Genomic DNA, 15,080 nt, shown 5'->3' on the forward strand with positions numbered 1-15,080 from the left:
GACGGGGCTTGTGCTCTGTGCTCAGCCTCCCTCCACTCCTGCCTGCGCTTCCCAAGGGAGTGGCAGTAATTGCAGAGCCTCTCCATTCCAGGCCCTTCCCGTGCACAGCACTGGGGCAAGGCCATGCTCGCCTTCCCGTGCACTGCCTGACACTGGAGAACAGCATGTACCAGCAGGGGCCTGGCAATTCCAGGTCAGGGATAAACAAGACAGGAGGCAACAACCCTACACAGCCATAACAGAGTAAATGAGGTCCCGGCTGCTGCTTCCATCATGTGGAAAGTTGTCCAGACACCTGTCCTAGACCTCCAGTGAGTTGGGAAAAAGGAGGGCTGTTTTCAACTAAGTGTTGAAAAGAGTCCGAGCTTTGCCCAAACTGTTGCAAATTCCACTGACTCTTTCCCAAATGGTTTAACGATACTCAACAAGCAGTGCTGCACAATAATTTCTGGTATCAGTATTATGAAAGATGAAAATGGTATCAACCACTGTTATTTTCACCACCCCTCTACGTGACCTATTTAAGATGACTACCTCAAAGCTGAGAGAAAACACAAGAAACATTCAAAAGCCGAATTAATACACAGCCAATGGATTCTTGCCAGTTTAAATTATTCTTTAGCATGTTCAGAGATGTTTCAAAGGCATTCTACTTCACTTCCCGTTTTCTCCCTCTCTCACTTTGGGCATGTCTGCTCTGTATGTGAGGTCCCAGTCTTTATCTGGAATATCTGGCATGTGATTCATAGCCTCGGTGTTACGTGCAAGTTTAAAGCAGAACTAGAATAATATATAATTCTTCCCAAGGTCAGAGGGCGGCTCAGCTGGTAATAGGGAACAAGTTTTAATACCCCAAATACACTGGAAGCTTACTCTAGGCAAAAAGAGATTCCAAAACTGAGGAGAAGTGTTGTAAGTCACAAAATTACATTTAAAAAGTGTGTATTAATACTTAAACTCTTTAGGTGAAAGACAGCATCATCACAGAAGAAGACAGCAAACTGTGGTGGTTGAAATGTAACCACTCCACAAAGAGTGAGAAGTGTGTGTTAATTACATTGCATATGTGTCTGGAATCTCTTTATCTCACTTTCTGCTAAGTAGTTACTTTTGTTTAGCCAGCTCCATAGAAAACTGACATCATCAGAAGCACTCAGTGCTGCAGTGAAAGAGCTGTGCCAGTACAGCACAGGTGACCCCTTTGGTCAACAGAAACCCCTTATCAGATTTCTGCTCAGCCAGGCACCCCAAGTGACCAGCGAACTCCCAATGACCAAATCCCGCAGCACTTTTCGGATTGCTACGAGTGATCCTGGAATCTCTAGAGACTAAAGAAAAACCTACACTTCGTGAATGTGGTTTTGTTTAACGTTTGTGTACTTGGAGTCTTCCTCCAAGTTTTTTTGCAAGGGATTTTTTGCAGTCGTAAACAGAGCATTAGAGGCTGATTTCTAAGCAGTAGTCAACAGGGGGGGTGATATGAAATAGTTGTAACACTATAAACGCCCTATGCTGTTATTTTACTAGTAGAATTAAAGTAGGCAAGACTTTAATTCTACTTTAAGTAGTGCTTGAAGTATAGAAATACCTGATTTTTAAATCTTTGGAGTAGTTAGTGTTTTTCTCAGTCAATAATATGATGTCTGTGTTAACCTGGAAAGCCCCTGGGATGTAGGAATACGCAACGAAAAATTCGCGTGGTTAACACTTCTGAGAACAACATCGTTTTGCTCGGCAGCTCTACTTCAGGCAACACTGGGGGGAGGGGAATGCTCTCCCGAGCCTTCCCGGGGCGCAGGAGTTCCCGGGAGCACCTGCCCCCGCGGGGGGGCCGGAGCGCCGGGCGCCGTCACTTGGGGGCGGCCCCGAGCGCGGCCGAGCCGGGGTCGGGCCGGGGCTGGGATCGGGATCGGGATCGGGATCGGGATCTGGCTGCTCGGGAGGCTCCGGCCGCAGCCGCTCCCGGGTGAGCCCTCGGCGCGGGAGGCGGCGGAGCGTGGTCCCCACGGTCCCGGCTCTCCCGGGTATCCCGGCTTCCCGGAGGCACCGCCGGGCAGGATCAGGAGGAGGATCGGGATCGGGATCAGGTCAGCGGGGCGCGGGCTCGGCGGGTCCTGTGGGGTGTTTCAGTGGGGCCCCTCCCGGCGCTGTGGCTGCAGCGGCGCCTGTTGCTTCTCCCCGCTCGCCCCCGCTCCATCCCGCCGGGAGCAGGGCTTTCAAACAGACGCGGCTCCTGGGAGGTAAATGTTTATTCCCGCAGCGAGCAGAGCTCCGGAACTTCAGTCCGCCTGGTAGGTCAGTAAATAAAGCGCTTCAGTGGCGTAGGGCAGTGGGGTCAGCAAGCGCTGTCAGTAGTGACACCCAGCTGCAGCCGAGCTCTCTAAGGTGGGAGCCCCCCTTCCTCCCCTCCCCAGGCTTTGACAATTAACTATATAAAAGGGGTATGTGGGGCATTGCAGTGGGGGAAAAATGAGATTGTTTAAAGGATGTTCAGGGGAGAGCCGCTGGAAGATGAAACTGGCTGTTTGAGCGGTACATAGATAAGAGAGGTAAGAGTATGAGGGGATGTCAAGTGATCTCCAGCCCCATCGGCCAGCACTCACGGTATCTATCGTGCTGCTGTGATAAAAATACCTCCCCATAACACTTGCAAGAAGGATAAGGAAGCGCGTCCTTTGTGTGTCATCGTTTGCTCAGCTTTGCATGGGGCAGGGTAAGATGCTAAGTAGCAATTTGACTGTGCATAGGTGCAGTTCAACATGTGCTTTTGAAGATTTGCATGTGCAACTCTTTGTATGTTCAGAGCCAAAAAGGTTGTTTGCAATTTCGGGTTTTTAATTTTAAGGTTCTGGCAGTAGGGGAATCACTGAGGGGTGCTTTTCTGCAGTTGTTGGTTTTTTTAAAAGATGAATATATGAACAAGTGCATGAAGGACTTCATTCTGAAACTTGTATGGAAAGAGCAGGTGGGAGAGCAAAGGAAGTGGAATTCCAGCTTTCCGTGTTTGTTTATTGGCTTTGCCTGTGTTCCTAACTTTTGCTTGCATCTGCTGTATGAACTTGTTTAAAACCAATGAATCTTTATGCATCTCTCCATCTTTCTAATGGAGTAGAACTCAGTATACAAGGAAAGTGAAAAGTCAGATTGGGACAAACATAAGCAAATATGGGTTGTTGTTTTTTAAATTATATGGATTTTCTATCCACTTGCTCGAGAACAATAGTGAGGGCCTCTTGAACCTGCAGGAAACCTGGTATAAGTTAAAGCAGAGGGAGAACTCAAAAGAACCTTAGCTTTGTCTTGAGGACAGGTATAGCTTGGTACCAGAATATGAGAAAAAATAGTATGTAAAAATAAAAATATAATTTATAATATATAAAATAATTTCGAGTCCCCAATAACAAGATTTAAGCTGAGGGATAGCTCAAGACTAGTCTCACCACTGGCTGCTGAAGTTTTTCCTATCTGTTGTAGAGGCACATGACTTGCCTGTAGCTCTTTTGAACCAATGTTAACATCTCTTTTGAAAACTTAAATGCTTTATTTACCTAAGCCAGGTAGTAATCAAGTGTCTTGGCAAAATATATAGCAGCTTATCTATCGCACATCTGGGACTCTGCCCTATGGAAAGCCCAAATTAAAGGGAGGGGACAGAAACTGCTTGATCTGTGTGACTGAAACATGGTAGGAATTGGGCTGGGAACATTGTTCCCTGGCCGCTTTCATCTCCCATCCCAGGAAGCAGAGGATTAGAGGGATGGTGGTAGAGGGCACTGATCCTGCCATCCTGATTTCACTCCAGCAGCCCAGCCCTATCCACATGAAGATAAGTAGGGAAGATGGGAAGGAATAGGTAAAGATGAGATAATAAGAGCTATTTTCCCCTCACTCCTCCGGTATCTGATCTCAATTCATCTTTCTTAACGTGGTACCAGCAGTGTGGAAGAGTGATCAGGGTGGGTGTGGGTGTAAACAAGGGGAGAATGTTTTGGTGTAGGCACAGACCACAGAAGTGTTTTCTGGGTTCTTGAATCCATTCTCCCAGTTTCCTGTCATGCTTGTTACTCTGAGTCTCTTGGTTCCTTCAGACAGCCCATGAAGGCTCTGAGGCAGCAAAATGTGACTCCATGTGGTAGAGAGAGTGTTTGAGTGGAGGATAGGAAGAGAACAGATCGACAAGAGTAGAGTGGAGACCTTAATAATCACCTTCCCAAACACTTTGATAGTGTCAGCAAACAGGCAGGAAAGGCAGAGGGAGAATGTCCTATGAGTGCAAAAGAAGGGAAAATGAAACAGAACAAGACCCAGTGAGACACTTCTTTGTTATTCCATGTGCAGCTCTGCTTCCAGCCCTCATTTACCTAACTCGTTTCCTGTTTGCCTCTTTCTGATCTCTCTCCTCAAAACAAACAAACAAACTCCCACAAAACCCTACAAGGCACTTGTCCCTATGCACTGCTCCCACTCTTATTAGGCTACTCTGAGGCAGACCAGAAACTAAGTTCATTTTCCCTGCAGCTAAGGATTCGTGTGAGCTCAGATTGCCTTGACCTGGTAAGATCAGCAAACGACTGTGCTCCTACAGGTAAAGCAGGGCCTCAATGGGCCTCTGCTTATTAGCAAAAAATCCTCCTTCCTCTTGCTCCCTTCCACCCGAAAAGACATTTACAGAAATAGGATGAAACCTCCTCCTTTTAGAAGTCTGTAATGTGATGATTTAGTTTATCAAAGCGGAGAATGATGAACAGGGAAATGTGTTTTATGGTAATGATCACTCACTATAGGTACAAAATCGCTGAACATGCTGTACAAATAAAGGCTTTTCTGTGTTTTCCAGAAATACCCAGCAGTGTAGAAATAGCAACACAGCAGAAGATGACATTGTTTAGGGCAGTAGATTAGAACAGTCAGAAGTCACTTTTCTGTCAGTGAAGTTGCATCATTCAAGTCTCTGGGGATGTTTACCATTTCTGTTTGCCATCTCATACTCAGAGATCACTTCAACCTCTTTAGGTACAACCTTGAAAATCTTGTAAGCTACTGAATAGGGTTTAGCAGCAGTGGCTGTCCCTGGAGGGACACTTGCTCAGTTACCAGAGTTTCTGTGTATGAAATGTTTGCCTTAGTCAATGCCCCAAAAATTGGAAAGTTTGACTAGTGAGTTATTTTGAGTTCTTTAAATTCTCCCCAGTTTGCTTTTGTCTCTTCAATGCTCTCAACTCACCTGTTACTTTGAAGATGAAGAAACTGAGAGTCCCACCTTTGCTCAGTCTGTTCTTTGTCTAAGCACCAGCTCTGAGGTGATGTCTTTGATAACCTGTGGCAGGTGGAATTTCTTCCTGTCACACCTTTGCAGTATTTTAGTTCCTCTTTTACACAGATGCACATTAAGCAACAAAATAAAGGTGCTTCTTTTTTTGTAGTTAGATGCCTCTGCCTATGCTTTAGCATGATCTTTTTATTTCAAGTCTCTGTGACCTGGTAACATTACAGTTACCTCTTTTGTTTCCATCTCCATGTGTTTATTTGCAATAAAACCATTTCCCAAGAGCACTTTGCTCTTATCTGGCAGTTCATTGATGCAGAGAACAAAGCAGTTATATTAAAAAGATAATTTCTTTCTGAAATAAACATAAAAAGTAAATCCTGATGGCACTGTTGCCAGTCTAGGTCAATTTGTGTTTATAATGTGCATCTGCCAAGTTCCAATGTAGTGGTTTAGAGGACTGTAAGCATGACCTGGATTTTAAACTCTTAATTTGATAACCTGTAAAGCAAGACTTCATGAATATTGTGTGGTTCGGTAGTATTTCTTCAAAACCTGTGACTGAAACCTGATGAGGGAAAAGAGCTGTATATTTTCATACAGATCAAAAAGGAAAACTTGGTATCTTCAAATGCCTAAGACAGGGCATTATTTCTGTCAGATCATCAACAAACAAATGGGGAACCATTAGTGGTTTTCTCAACGCTGTGTATGTGTTAGATAAAATATATTGTGTTTCTATGTTCAGTTGAATTTTCTGGGTTAAAACTGAAGTAACAGGATAAAAGTTGAGGATTTAATACAGGCTAAAGCAGAGCACTTTTTAGAGGGGGAAAGATAAGAGACCTGATGGTGACCAGATAGCAGGTGTCATTATTTACTGTTCCGTGAATGGTAAAAAACGGATCTGACTTCCAAAAATTTGCAAGTACAAACTGGTGATTGTATGGGAAGCCTTTGCCATATCACCCAAGGAAATGGCAGCAAATTGATGATGGTTTCCTGAAGTGCATGTGAATTTGGAAGAAACAGATCAGCTGATTCTCCTTCAACAAAGCCTTGAATTAGTTTGGAGGTGTGAAATCAGACTGAGTGCTCAAAGTCAAGAAAAATACAGGTCCAAAGGATGCCTCTGTTACAATTCTTGCCTATCCAACGCTGACTGTGAGTGTTGTTTTCATTAGAGCAACATAACATGTATGAATATTCATAGAGAATGATTCACTTGCTGGTTGACTCTTCATACTCTTTTAAGATCAACAGATTGTGTGCCAGTTAAAGTAATTAGTAAAGATAAATCTAAGATGTTGCATTCTAATCTGGATTTCCAGCACTTACAGTATGGGATCTCCTGTTTTAATTTATCCTCTTCTGAAAACAAGTCTGGTTGGTCTCCACGTTCAGAGGTGACTTAGCTGGGAATGCCTTCTTATTTCTGTGTGTGCTGCCATTAAAAAAAAAAAAGTAATTTTATTTCCAATTTGCACTATTTTCAACCCAAACTTTATTTCAGAAATCAAATTTGGACAGGGGAAGATATTTGCCAAGTGTCTCTCGAATGCAGTGAATTATATTTTTAGTCCTTACCAGTGCAGATGGTAGCATCTGCTTTAATAAAGTATAATCAAAACATCTTATTCTAATGGCATTGCAGCAAGATTTATGAGTGTGTTTCTGGGATGTTCATAAACTAATGCACATAATCCAGTCAGCTCCTAAACAGAAGAATTCTGATGTTTCACTCCAGATAAAAAAATAAAAATCTCTAGCAAAGGCCTCGGGGAGATAATCTGTTTTATGTGGAAACAAGCACAAACCACTTACGAAAGTAATATATGTGATTCTCTTAAAGAATGTGTTCATTACATCTGAGGAAAATAAAAAGAAAAATTAGTGAAGTCAGTATTTTCTTTCCTGGAAGTAATCTTCTGTAAATGAAAGTACATGTACAAAGCATTCTAGTGTTACTACAGATTATATTAAACCTGGAAATTTCAGTCATAAGCATTATAAATGATTAGTTAAATACTTCTTCAGTTAAAATGTTCTGCAATTCAGAAAGCTGAATGTGTAGAAAGTAGTAATTTTGCCTGAAACTCTACAGTCGAATTGCAGTCTGCTCTGGCAGACTTCATATGTATAAAAAGAACATCATATTAGAACCTTTGTTACTAAAGAAAGGAAAGTTGTTATAACAAGCTTTTGTGCAAGAAGAAGGTCTGTTCTGGCCTGCTTTGCAGAGCATAGTACTGGTCTGTTGTGAAAAATACTGTATAACACACAGGAGTTACTCACCCATACTTTGCCCAATGTGTGCAACATTTCATAATAATTGTAAATCAGGCTAAGGATTAAAAAACTTTCAAGAATTGTGGTCTGAATCTGTTTTGCTTTGATTGCCTTCTCCATTTTAATTAGGAAACTTGGTACCATCTTCAGTTTCCTCTGCAGATCATGAAGTGCAGCTGTTTCTGATTTCATTGGCAAAAGGCAGATTTTAGAAAACTGCTTTTTTACTTTTATTTTTTAGCATGGGGAGAGGAGTTTGTGTTCAGAGTCAATGGTTTGTCATAAAAGGAATTAATGGTCTAAAATTTAGCTGGGATTCACCAGCCATTTGTAGTTCTTATTTAATCAAAGCTTCTGATTATCCAGGACTAATTGCAAATGGGAGTAGCAGCTGCTCACTTCCTTTGGAAATCCAGATTTGGGTACTTAGAAGAAGAGCTTCCAAATTAGTAGAGACTGATAAAAGTGCCATGCTAGGCAGAATGCCCAGTTTGCCAGGCAGTATGTTCATAAATATCATTTCACTGTAAATGTATTTTATTTGCTTTTCTTAACTAATGAGTAAACAGAACTTTACATGTACATATTTACAGCACAGTCAGGAAGCAAAACTACCCCTTATCCATAAACACTAATAGAGGAAAAAATTTCTTCATGATAGGCGTGTATTTTGGTGTTTACCAATATGACCATATTCTTCTTTTCAAGTTGGAATGGACCAGATCTATATTATTTTGGAATTAATGAAACTGTCTTGAATAGTTGTACTTGGAGGTTTGAAAACAACTGAAGCAAAGGGGGCTAAATGTCTCTTACACAGCAAATCAAATTTTCCTTTCAAATGTAGTAGAGGAATACAAAGATGTCACAATTACTGATATGGAAGCAGACTTTGATCCATTTTTGGGAAAATGAAATAAACTGAAGAAACTGATAGTGAATTCTGATTCCCTTTTCTCTCCTGAAATAGAAGCAAAAGATAATGTTATCCAAAAGATGGTAATTTTCATACTTCAGTCTTTTGTCTATATATTCTTTTATTTTGATGCAAATGGCCCCAAATGCACAAAACTTCTGAGAAACTTTTGATGCAGGCAAATCAGCTGGCATCTATTAGGAATTAAAGGACTTTGCAAGTCATTAGCTTGAAATAATTTCATTTTGTGGCTGTTTTAATAAACAGGTCCAATAAAGGCATTGCTATCAAGCAGTAAAGTACATGATTAAGTTATTACCTCAGGAAACTCCATAGGTGTAGTCACAGACCAAATATGAGTAGTAGGACTTCCAAAGCTGCTCTGAGTCTTAACATGAAATACTCTGGAGCAAGACAGGATGTGTAAAAGCCTGACAATCAGCATGCTCCCAGGCATCATTCCTGGTTTTGACAGTGCATTTTATGGCTTCTGGCCTAGCTATGGTGACATTCAGAGCCCTTTAAAGTAATACAAGAATTCTTTTCCATTTTTCTGCTATGTCAATATAAAGGTGTCTATTTATTTCAGAGGCAGTAAAATTTGACTAAATTTACAACAATGTATTGTTTTGGCTACAGTTATACTCTAGCATTTGCAATTTTTCTATTTATTTCACCCATATCAAAGAGTTCTTCTTGGGACTGGAAGTAATACAGTAGAATTTTAGCTACAGTTTTATTTTGTTAGCAAATCCTTTTGTGTCATTGTTCACATTTAAGTAGTTAAAATACTTCTCTGGAAAGGAATCTACAGAAATCCTGCATGTGTTCATTATAATAGTTTAACTTGTGGTTTTTTTGTGCCCTGAAAGTAATGGGAATTCAGAGAACAAAAGGTATCTTTTAAATATACCCCAGTGATGAATTGTGCTGACAGCATCCTGCACTTCAGCTGTAAATATGTATAGAAAACCCAGAAGAGTACTGAGTTATGAATAGGTCTGTTTCTAGGTTCAGTTCTTGCATTCAGGTAATTTGCAAAACTTCCAAAAGCTTTCTGAATCAGGTGTCCTAGCAAACCTGTGAGCCAAAGTGACTGAATTGGAATATGGTAACTTTAGAGGCTCGTAAGTGGAAGCTCATAAGTTTTACTGAGCAATTAGTCTCTACCTGGAAATGACACATACTTTCAGAGTTTTGCAAATTCAAATAGGCATCCTGATGCATGGAACTGGGGCTTTGCTTTTCTTATCTTAGTCCCTTATATCATGTATAATTTATAAGGAGAAATTTGCATTGATTTGGCTTATCCTTGATAAGATGATTTGACATGGAAACTTACTCATTTTACATTTGTGTAGATCTTAGAGTAAATACCTTGAAATGGTTGGCAGACAAGGCAGGATGGGCTTTGTGGATGGCAAGAGCTTGAGAACACCTCTCATAGTTGATACTAAAAGATATAATATATTACAGGAGAAATTCGGGATCTCTTTGTATCCTGTGCCACTGGAGTATCTACTTTGTGGAAGCAGCACAGTGAGCACTTCAGAACTCTTTTAAAGCCTATAAAAAGTTTTCCCCAGATACTCAAAACTGGATATACAATTACCCTTTTTTTTTAAAAATTGTCTTATGATTGCTTAACTTGTTTCACCTGTGATGACAGAGTCAAAACAGTAATAGTGCACACAGATGAGTGTGAAATACAAGAACTGAGCACTTGTGTGGGTTTTCAGGGAGGTGAATCCCTTCAGAGCCTGCCCTAGGTAAATATGTGTTTCTGTGAGCAAATACAGCTCCTCTATCAAACAGGTCATTGGGGAGGCCTATATATCTTGTCACAGACTCATTGTGGGCTGCTCCATGTTCCCTCTAAAGCCAGCTTCTGGTTTCAGTGCATGCCTAATCTGTCTCTAGGCATCTTGGTGTTCATTCTTCTCCTTGGATTCACTGGAAAAACAAGGATAAAGGGTGTTGAGTTCTTCTTGCCACCAATAATAATGTTTCTTCAGCTGGGGGATGTTATATGCTTCTCTCACCTCTGTGACCCTTAAAAATATTGAATGTTGCTCTTGGATGTCCAGTTCCTGTTCTGTCTTGCAGCATTACCTCTCTGTATAATGCTTTTTTTTTTTTTCAAAATTAGAAAACTGTGTAACTCCATGAAGTATGAGAAGCAGTTATGACAGAAGGCTGTGATTTGAAATTCAGCTGTGGCACAGTGTTTGATACAGACACTTCCTTAGTGTTAGCCAGTCCTGCAGGGAGTGAGGTGTGTCACATTCTGAATAATGGAGGAGCAAAATCAAAAAAATACGGTTTTTTTTAAATCAAGGTCTAACTCGCCACGAAGAATTTTTGCCTTGTGGTTATGATGTCCAGGTATTGGAATGATGAATTACTTGTCAGCAGAATTGTCTTGTTAAAGTTTTGGGCTTGACATGATCAGTGGTCTCAGACCTAGGGGGAACTTAACAGAGCTTGGGGAGAAAGAAGGATGTACCACTGATGGTCCGCACAAAGAATGCAGAATTTACAGGCCACAGGGACTTTTGGCAGAATTCCCAAGATACGGAAGAAAGTAACAAAGCCAACTCAGCAACTGATGCAACTCTGGTCTGTGTGTGGATTGGTCTCTTGCACACCAGGTGAAATAACCTATTTGGGGACAACAGTTACACCTATTCTTTAGGCAGAGAAAGAGGAAAAGCTTGAAAATGGCTTTTTTCCAAAGATATTTTCAATAATCCTCAGGAAGCAATCTATAGAATAATGTTTTGTTTATAAGCACAGGCATTAAACTGACACAGCTGTTAAAATTTATATTTTTGTTGATATGCTGAGTCATGTGAGATGTGGTGCTTTTCATAGTGATCCATTTGCCGTTCCCAGTTCAGCGCTTTTAATCCAAGCGGATTCGATTTTGTTGAATTTGCTGTTTCTAGCACAAGTATGTTTTTCTTTTCTTTGTTTCCCACAGACACTTTCCTCAAAATAGCTACTGAAGCTTCAATTTATACAGAAGTACTTGATACTGCCAGTTCCTGTTAGTATAAATTCAGCATATTTGTAGCCACAGATGCAGGTTGGGTAATATTAAACCAGCCTAGTGATTTTTCCTGTTATTTATAAATTGCTGAACAGAATGTTTCAAAGGGGGGAAAAATACTGATATGAAAATAAATTTTGCAAAGTCAAAAAGTTGACTTTTTAGTATACATTTTTAAGCCTTTATGTCTAAAGCTGAGTTTAGACTTAATGAGAGCCTTCATATCACATTTGTAAAGTTGAGGCAAATTCAGAACAGAGCTTTATAGTCAGAGTAACCCATGAGTAGATAGTGTTGTAATAAGAAATACTCATAAGAAATATTTTCCTTCATTGTGTCTGTTGTTTCTCTGTGCAGTCTAACCCTGACCTCAGGTTTTTTACCTTAGAAATGTGGATGAGAATTGCCTCTTTTGATTGCAGAAAATCAGTTTTCTGGGTCATCAACCCTGCTCTTTGTTCTGAGGTTCTGCTGCAGATAAACACATCTTGGCTACCTCAGTATCCACTGGTGCCGGTTCCTTCACCGATCCTCACCTATTCCAGTGTCTGCCCATGTTAAGGAGCATTTAGTCCTCTCCACTCTTCTAAATCTCCAAAGTGAGTTATTTCTGTAAAGATTTGTGGCTTTTACTCTGCATGGAAACATTCACACCTTCACCTGTTCCATCATGTGATTCTTTTGCGGCATTTTTCTAAAAATCAGAAATACCCTGTACCTTGAACGCTTCCCATAGCATTCCAAGGGCTGCATGGGCTCTACAAACTCTGCCAGTTGCCTGAGGAGTGTTTGCTCTTTGTTGGCAAGGCAGCTGATCTTTACAATGATCCTCTGTGTGCGTCAAGGAATGGAAGAAGTTGAGAAGATTTGAAAATTGGACCTCCTTGCATTTGCTTTGAGATAAAAGATCTTCTGGCCCTGTGTTGGCACTGACCTCTTTCAGTGAAGTAGCTTGCACTTTCACACTAATATTCCAAGTGATACTGAAGCAGAATGGCCACACGATACCTGCAGAATTTAATGCAAAATGTCTGTTTCACAGTGCTTATGTACACTTCTGTATCCCTGGTGGGATTAGTACACATGAAATTAGATTAATGGAGTAAGTTATTAGGAGTGCTCGTTCTGCTGAGTTGGTTCTGTATGATAATGGCAAAGAATCACAGAATCCTAGAGTGGTTTGGGTTGGGGCTATAAAGATCACCCAGTTCTGTCCCCTCTGCCATGGGCAGGAACACCTTCTGTTAGACCAGGTTGCTCAGAGCCCCATCCAACCTGGCCTTGAACATTTCCAGGGTTGGAACATCCACATCTTCTGTGGGCAAGCTGTGCCAGGGCCTCACCACCTTCACAGGGAAGAGTTTCTTCTGTATATATCCAATCTAAACCTACTCTCTTTCTGTTTGAAGCCATTCCCTGCTGTCCTGTCACTCCAAGCCCTTGTAAAAAGTCCCTCCCCATCTCTCAGATGGGCTCCCTTCAGGTGCTGGAAGGTCTCCCTGAAGCCCTCTCTTCTCCAGGCTGAACAAAGCCAATTCTCTCAGCCTTTCCTTGCAGGGGAGGGGAAATGTTATTTGTAATTCTCAAGGCTTAAAGAGTGGGGTTTTTTTTCCAGCAGTATAGTTTGTCGAAATTTTCAGGAGTTTTACAGAGCCCAGCTTTGAAAATTTTGCTTATCACATCTACCTAATCTCTCTCAATTTCTTGCAAGGGTTTCTCCTCTGCTTTACTCTAGGGCAGAGTTAATTTGTGCATGAATTCTGTGTTTACTTTTATTATAATTCCTCACCTTTCAATTTACCAGAGCATGAATTTACTTTCACGAGGTGGGGGTGGGGGGGAAGGTGTGGTGTGAGCACTTTCCCAGGCACTGGAGCTGGAGTTAAGTAACTTCAAAGATCCCACTGAAATGTTGACCTTCATGGAAGAAAATTTGGAGCCGTGACCTTGAGGGCAGTGAGTACCTAAGATTGGAAGGCAAATAAAAAACACAGTTTATTTTAAATGTTAAAATTTTGAGGATCTAACTTTTCTCAGTTGTAAAACTCTCTGAACTAGATGTGAATTGCAATACCAAATCTGACTTTTGTATGTGTTTTATTTTAAGAACAGAAATGTTCATATTTTGGCTCAGAAAGTTTCCTCTCGTGTATTTTACCAGGTACTGCTTTGTTCAGTCTAAGTTTAAAACCAAGACATTTATTCACCTTGTTGCTTTTTTTTTCTTTTAATTTTAACTAGTTAGCAGCTGGAACTAGTTAGATGGCAGACAAGTGAACTAAAATAATTAGAATTTTTGCACTTAGTACAGTAACAATGCAATTTTGGTTTTAAGATTTGCAAAGTCAGAAGCTAGAACATTTTTCCTTTATACTGTGTATAACACAGAAAACTTCATATATCTGATAACAATATAAAATCAAATTATGAAGGGCTTTTTTAAGCTTTTATGAACAAAGTTTAAAGCAACATTGAGGAATGAAGGGCTTCCTGCAGTTGCTGGAAGTGTTACAGAGAGGAGCTGAAGAGAGCTCACTTTGCACATGCCATTCTGTCAGCGTCAGCTTTTATATGTAAGGATGAGACTTTGTGCAAACATGAGTCAGGAAATTTGGTTGTGGTACCAGTAGGAACTGTAACTTAATATCCATTAGGCCCGTGGAGGAGTTGCTATGAGGTGATTTGTGTTCTAAAGCATCTAGGTATCAGTCAGATTTAGCATTTTTTAAAGGGGGCTTTCTTTTTTCCTTCACCCTCTGTTCCTCCAAAATTGAAATTCAGACTTGTATTAGCAAACTCAATGGATTTATTTTTGAAAAGAGATGTTTGACTTTGCCACTTCATAATGCACTGCATTTAACTATGTTCAGTTCCCTTCATATTTTAAATCAAATTATTTAGCATATTATGTTTAAAAGCATCATAGTTCTTATTGCTTGTCGCTCTGACTTTGATCAGTAGCACAGAAACGTGGTGGTTTTACAGTGCCAGGGTAACACCCAGCTGCTTTAGCTGATTTAGCCAGCTTGTTTTCATCATGTTGTACTAATGCTGTGCTTCACTTAAGGATATCCCCTCTCATAAGGACCCCCAGCAATTTGTTGAATAGAGACTTCAGCAGTTCTACCACCTACCTAGTGTGGTAGTAATTCACTATCAGGTCTTGAATAATCTATATTTCTCTTCCGAGCTACCCATTCTGCCTTAGTGTGGACACTTGACACTTTCCAGTTGAAAAGAAATATGTTTTAATTCCTGTTCTAGCTAATCCTAAAGCCCTCTGAATAGTCTGGATTTTACTTATTTCATAATGGTTAGTCAATGAAAGAAGATGGTTTTTGCCTTTCAGCCAATTCCAGTGAATCATACGAAGGGGAAATAGAGCAAGTAGTGTCTGTATTAGGAAATAAATGAAATTTAAACTAGAACCATAGAATGGTGAAAAGGACCACAAAAGTCATCTGGTTCCACCCCTTCTGCCATGGGCAGGGATACCTGTCACTATCCCAGGTTGCTCAGGGCCTCATCCAACCTGGCCTTGGACACTTCCAGGGATG

At 40.7% G+C, this 15,080-nt stretch overlaps 1 protein-coding gene across 5 annotated transcripts in view; it reads left to right on the forward strand.

The window, feature by feature from the left end:
- Nucleotides 1-1,921: 1,921 nt before the first annotated feature.
- The window catches only part of PPFIBP2 (PPFIA binding protein 2), a 94,525-nt gene continuing 81,366 nt past the window's right edge, over nucleotides 1,922-15,080 (forward strand). For 4 of the 5 annotated variants that reach the window (XR_014226522.1, XM_082283996.1, XM_082283995.1 and 1 more), the window contains exon 1: nucleotides 1,955-2,087. The gene's annotated coding sequence lies outside the window, so the exon portion shown is untranslated. Of the gene's footprint in view, nucleotides 2,088-15,080 lie in introns of all 5 variants that reach the window. The other variant, XM_082284000.1, reaches the window with a different exon arrangement.

The sequence above is a fragment of the Coloeus monedula genome (assembly GCF_965178545.1).
Source record: "Coloeus monedula genome assembly, chromosome: 6".
NCBI classification, from domain to species: Eukaryota; Metazoa; Chordata; class Aves; order Passeriformes; family Corvidae; genus Coloeus; species Coloeus monedula.